The sequence below is a fragment of the Mesoplodon bidens genome (assembly GCF_964165515.1).
Source record: "Mesoplodon bidens genome assembly, chromosome: 15".
NCBI classification, from domain to species: Eukaryota; Metazoa; Chordata; class Mammalia; order Artiodactyla; family Ziphiidae; genus Mesoplodon; species Mesoplodon bidens.
The window spans coordinates 12,434,328-12,439,725 of record NC_138171.1 but is presented as its reverse complement, the minus strand read 5'-3'; the positions used below and the strand labels follow the sequence as shown (position 1 = coordinate 12,439,725).

Below are 5,398 nucleotides of genomic sequence, written 5' to 3'. Positions count from 1 at the left end.
CGGCGACTACATTTCCCAGAGGGCCTCGCGCGGCGCGGGTCGGGGAGGGGGGAAGGAAGCGCCTCGGGTCCAGTGCGCAGGCGTGAGTCCCCTCTGGTTATATAAGGGTGGCTTTGGGGCTGCTTGTTCTTTTGCGTCTTCGACGCTGTCTCTTCTTCAGCTTAGCTCCTCTGTTTCTCCTCCCGTGTCGTCCCATCCCGGCAACCAGGGTTTACTACTGTATGTGGTGAGTGGAAAGCTCATTTCGAGATCTCTGTGCCTCTTTTTCCTTTTTTTGTGCGGTCGCCCCTACCGGTGGCCCCCTCTCCTCGTGGCTGTCTCTGCTCTGATTCTAAATAGGCCTCAGCGCCTTTGGGGAGATCAGTTAGAGCTGGAAAAGCCCGCGCCTTGTGCTCGGGCCTGAGGAGTCCTCGGCTGGTGTAAATGATGACTTCACTTTTTTCCCCATCAGATCGACAATGCTGATGTCTTTGAATACTTGCCAGTTAGTTCTGAGACACCGGCCTCAAAAGGCGCTGCCATGTTCTCTTCCGACTGTGGGAAGATGGCGCTTGATGACCTTTCTTTGTTGGTTCGCAGGTTTGCGCGATCACAGCGTACAGAATGGACCTTGGAGAAAGGGGTCCCTGCTGGGCCTTCAAGGAAACCACGTGTAGACATGAACAACCTTCAATCTCCTGACCTCTGGAGTAAGCATTTGTCTTTTGGCCTATTGTAGGAAACGCGTGCTCTGAGCAACCTCTTAGTTTGCTAGGCGAGCTTGGAGGGAAAGAAAAGATGATTAAGGGCAGCCAATTAGCATATTTTAGTTACTAGGTTTTCTTTGAGGTGTTCTGAGTGCTTGGTTTTATTATAATTCACAGAAACATACCTATTAGACTTATTACAAAGTGGAATAAGTGAATTATCTCTTGAAAGTGAATAGGTGTTAATTTTTAAATGTCTTTGTAATGCTCCTTAAGGCACATTTTCAGATGCCATTCCTTCACTTGTTTCTTAATAAACAGCTTTCTTTTATACTTAAGCTTCCAAGTGGATGGATAATGTGATGACATTTTTAAAAAAATTTTATTGGTGTAGAGTTGCTTTACAATGTTGTGTTAGTTTCTGCTGTACAGCAAAGTGAATCAGTTACATGAATACATATATCCCCTCTTTTTAGATTTCCTTCCTATTTAGGTGTGATGATATTTTTAAGGAAAGCCAAATGTGTTTCTGTTGGCCTATTTGCTTTAATTCCCAACTCCCTAACTTAACGGAGTCCAGAAATGCCACTTTAAGGGTGGGACTTCTTGGACGAAGTGTTCCTTAAACCTTGCTGTCCCAGAGTATTAAGTCGCGTTTTAAGTGATGACATCTTGCATTAAAGTGTAACATCCTAATACATAGTCAAAACCCTGCAGTCACCTAAGTAAAAGCCAGCCATTTCCCCACAATTCTTGCCAGCCACGCTGGCCTCTATCAGATGTAAGCACAGAAGACAGAAGTGTTTGTCTTAGCTACTATCTTACTGCCGAGAACAGGACACAGAAGTGCTGAAATAACTGCATGAAGACGAAGGTAGAGAAACAGACGAATCAAATCTTATTCCTAGTTCAGGGTTCTTTTTTTCTCCCTCCCTCCCTCCTTCCCTCCCTCCCTCCTTCCTTCCCTCCCTCCCTCCTTCCCTCCTTTCATTGGGTGTTCATTGCTGCGCAAGGGCTTTGTCTAGTTGGGGCTAGCGGGGGCTGCTCTTCGTTGCGGTGCTCAGGCTCTAGGCGTGTGGGCTTCAGTAGTTGTGGCTCGTGGGCTCTAGAGCACAGGCTCGGTAGTTGTGGCACATGGGCTTAGTTGCTCCGCGGCATGTGGGATCTTCCTGAACCAGGGCTCGAACCCATGTCCCCTGCGTTGGCAGGCGGATTCTTAACTACTGCACCACCAGGGAAGGCCCCAGGGTTCTTTCCGTAGAGGCCAAAAGCTTCCTGTTGGCATAAGTGATGACTGAACTTTTTTCCCCGACAGATCGACCATGTTGATCTAACTTCTCTAAGCCAGTTTCTGTCTGATATGCCAGCTTGAGCATCTCCTCTGTCCCCCACTCCTTTGGGTATCTAGCTGACTGGCGGTCATGTTTCTGTTTTCATCTCAGGTTCACTGTTGGCAGAAAGCAGACTTTGAATGGACCATGATGGATCCAGGATTGGGAGAGAATTGGTAAGTCACGTCCATTAACTGCTTTTCTTTTAAAGAGGTTATCCCCATTGCTTTCTACTTCCTGTGACTCATGGCCATTGCAGCTGATGACTTAACTTTTTTCCCCGTCAGATCGACCCTGTTGATCTAACTGAACTATTAGCCAGTTTTGTCTGATGCATTGGCCACAAAGATAACTTCTGTTTATCTGTTTTCTGGTTAATCACCAACAGACTACTTTCTGTGGGGGTTTTTTTTAGTGGGAATTGGGCTTGTCCTATGGGTTTTTTCCCTCTTCCATCACTCAAGCCATTTATCTTGGCTTCATCTGTTAACTTCCTACAGGTGCGTCGGGGCGTAAGTAGGTTGATTGCAGCCTGATCTCAGCTTGGTTCAGTCTGTCCTGTAACAGGTGAGGTTTCTGCAAATTGTTACCTAGGGGTTAACCCCTCCTTAGTAAAATGATTACTAAATGTGCTCAGGATAGAGAGGTGTTGGGTTTGCCCACTTGGGAGTAACCTGAGTACCCAGTTCCAAGTTGGGTAAAACAGGAGGGGAAAATTGTGTCCTTAGCAGGACTGTTGACCTATTGGTACTACCAGGTCTTTCTTTCCCTAAGAAAGGGGGAAGAATTAAATGAAAAGTTAATTCTGCCTTGGCAGATAATACAGGATGAGGAGCTCCAAGCCATCTTTTGAGTTGAGATTGAAATTGGTTGTAATTTTTTTTTGAAAGGTTGAATTCTTCACACTGTTAGCTGGAGGCCAACCTCAGTTCCTTACCCCGTGGGTAAGGAACACAGTGGCTTGCTGCATCACAGTGAACAAGCCAAGGAGACAGGCGATCTCTATCTCCTGCCTCCTTTCTTTTTAAACAAATAACACTTTGTATCCCGAATGTCTGCTTGTCCACTTTATATTTCAGATGCCCCCATTTGTCCCTAAAGTAACTTTTGCATGAGCTTCATTTGTGTTAAGTCCCTCTAGAATCAGCGTAACTTTTGGTGTGGTCCTGGGTTTGTCTCCCTTACCTCTATTTACTGTACCTAGAAAGGCTATAGATCGATGATGAACATTTTGACACAGACTTCAGTGAGGTGCCTGACTGGAGAGGTTGGAAGTCTCTCCTTGGTCTGGTACTTGACTCTACATCCACCTAGTTCCTGAAGACTAGATACTCCCACATCCCAAACACCTAGCTGTTTATATCAGTTTACATCAGAATGAAGTCCTGATGGTGATATATCTTTTTTCTTTTAAGGAGTTTCTCAACTGTGGAGTTGGAATGCAAGGTCTCTTGGGAAAAGATGACCCTGTTCTTTACGGAGAAAGCATGAAGGTTCCAGTTGAATCAGTCTCATAAGGTTGCTGTGTAACCTGAGTGTCCAGAGCTGAAAAGCCTCTGGCTGTTTTGAAGAATCAAGTATTATATTAAACTTAGGTAAAAATTTCTAACTTTGTACCCTTCCTATCTGGAGAAAGAAAATAAAATCCTTTGAATCAAAATACTGTTGTATTTGGTCATTGGAGATAAGAGACCTTGAACCAAATGATGCTTGAGGTAAAAAGCTCTAGGGGCAGAGAGAGCTTTTAATATTAAACTTAAAATTTTAATGTTTAAACATGGAAAGTTCCAAACAGACTAGTGACATAGGGCTAATCTGGTTTCACTTTAACTTCCCTACTCTGTCCCCAGATACTTGATCTGGCTAATCTTAGGAAGATAGGATTCCATTGTGGGTTTTTTTGATTTTGTGCTTTCTAATCTGATTCCTGATGTTGACTCCAGGTCCCTTGAGTATGTGGACCTAGTGCATCCAGTGAACAGAAAACTAGCTAGAGGGGTATTTTTTTTTTTTCTTTTTGCCGCACACCACGGCCTGATACCCCTGCAGTGGAAGCTCGGAGTCTTAACCACTGCTGCACCAGGGAAGTCCAAGAGGGGTATTACTTCTGATATTGGGTTATAAAAGACTTGTTGACATCCTCTTGCCTAGTTCCCTTCCTGTCTTATTCCTTGGCTTGCTCACTTTAGTGAAACAAGCTAGTGAGGAATTGAGATTGTCTTCCAGCCAATATGGTGCAGGGAACTGAGTCCTGCCAACCACTGAGTTTGGGGGCAGATCCTTCCCTGGTATTTGGTGACTAGAAACCTTGCTGACACCATGATACCTGTGAGAGGCCCTGAAATGGGACCCACCTAAACTGCCTGGGCTCCTGAACTACAGAAAATGAGGTTGTGTTTCTAGTCACTAAGTTTTTTTGTTTTTGGCCCTGCTGCACGCCGTGTGGGACCTTACTTCCCTGACCAGGAATTGAACCTGGGGCCCCGGACCGCCAGGGAATTCCCTCAAGTTTCGGTGGTAATTTACCCAGCAATAAATAATGCAGAACACCATAATCGAAAGCACTCTATAATGACCTTGACACCTTGAGCATCACTAACAGCGATTTCTTGACAGGACCTTCAAAGTTCTATGTGTGGATGCAACATTTCCATTCTTTCCTTCCCTTCATGCATTCAACTTAACATGTCTAAACCTGAACTGACCCCCTCCCACCAAGGCTGCAGCTCCCACAACCATTTCTATTCCAGGTGTCGACAACACTGTCAGTCTAGGTGCTCAGGCCAGAAATAGTTATCCTCGACATTTTGCTCCATTCCCCATGTTGGTTTATCTTTTTTTTTTTTTTTTGGCTGTGCCATGCAGCATGCGGGATCTTAGTTCTCCACCCAAAGATTGAACCCAGACCCCAGAAGCCACTGGACCCCCAGGGAATTCCCGGTTTACCTTTAAAATACACCTGACATTCAGCCCTTTTCCCACCTCCATTGCTACCATCTTCCGGATCCAAGCCACCATCATCCAAGCTTTGATTACTGGTCTGTACTTCCACCTTTGCTCCCTGAGATCTAATTCTCTATATGCAGCCAGAGTGCCCTTGAAAACCAGAGATCACAGCACTGTCCTGCTCAACCCTCCTGTGTCTCCCCACCTCACACAGTAAAAGCTGGACTCAATGGCCTGGACCATCTTCCTCTCCATTAACCTCTGACCTCATCTCCCCCCTTCTCTTTCAGTCACACAGTTCTAACTGTCCTCCATCACTTTAGGTGCACTCCAACCTGGAATGAATGACCAGGCCTAGCCCCGCCAGATCTTTCATGGTTCCCTTGGTTTACTTAAATGTCACCTTCTCTGGGAACCTATCTAAAACAATCTTCC

General features: G+C 45.5%; 1 long non-coding RNA gene across 1 annotated transcript; it reads left to right on the top strand.

Moving 5' to 3' along the window:
- Positions 1-82: 82 nt before the first annotated feature.
- On the top strand, positions 83-3,677 carry LOC308629712. Its single transcript, XR_014017702.1, has 5 exons — positions 83-226; positions 580-689; positions 2,129-2,193; positions 2,518-2,584; positions 3,433-3,677. It is a non-coding gene; the product is annotated as an uncharacterized lncRNA (long non-coding RNA).
- The last annotated feature ends 1,721 nt before the right edge of the window (positions 3,678-5,398 follow it).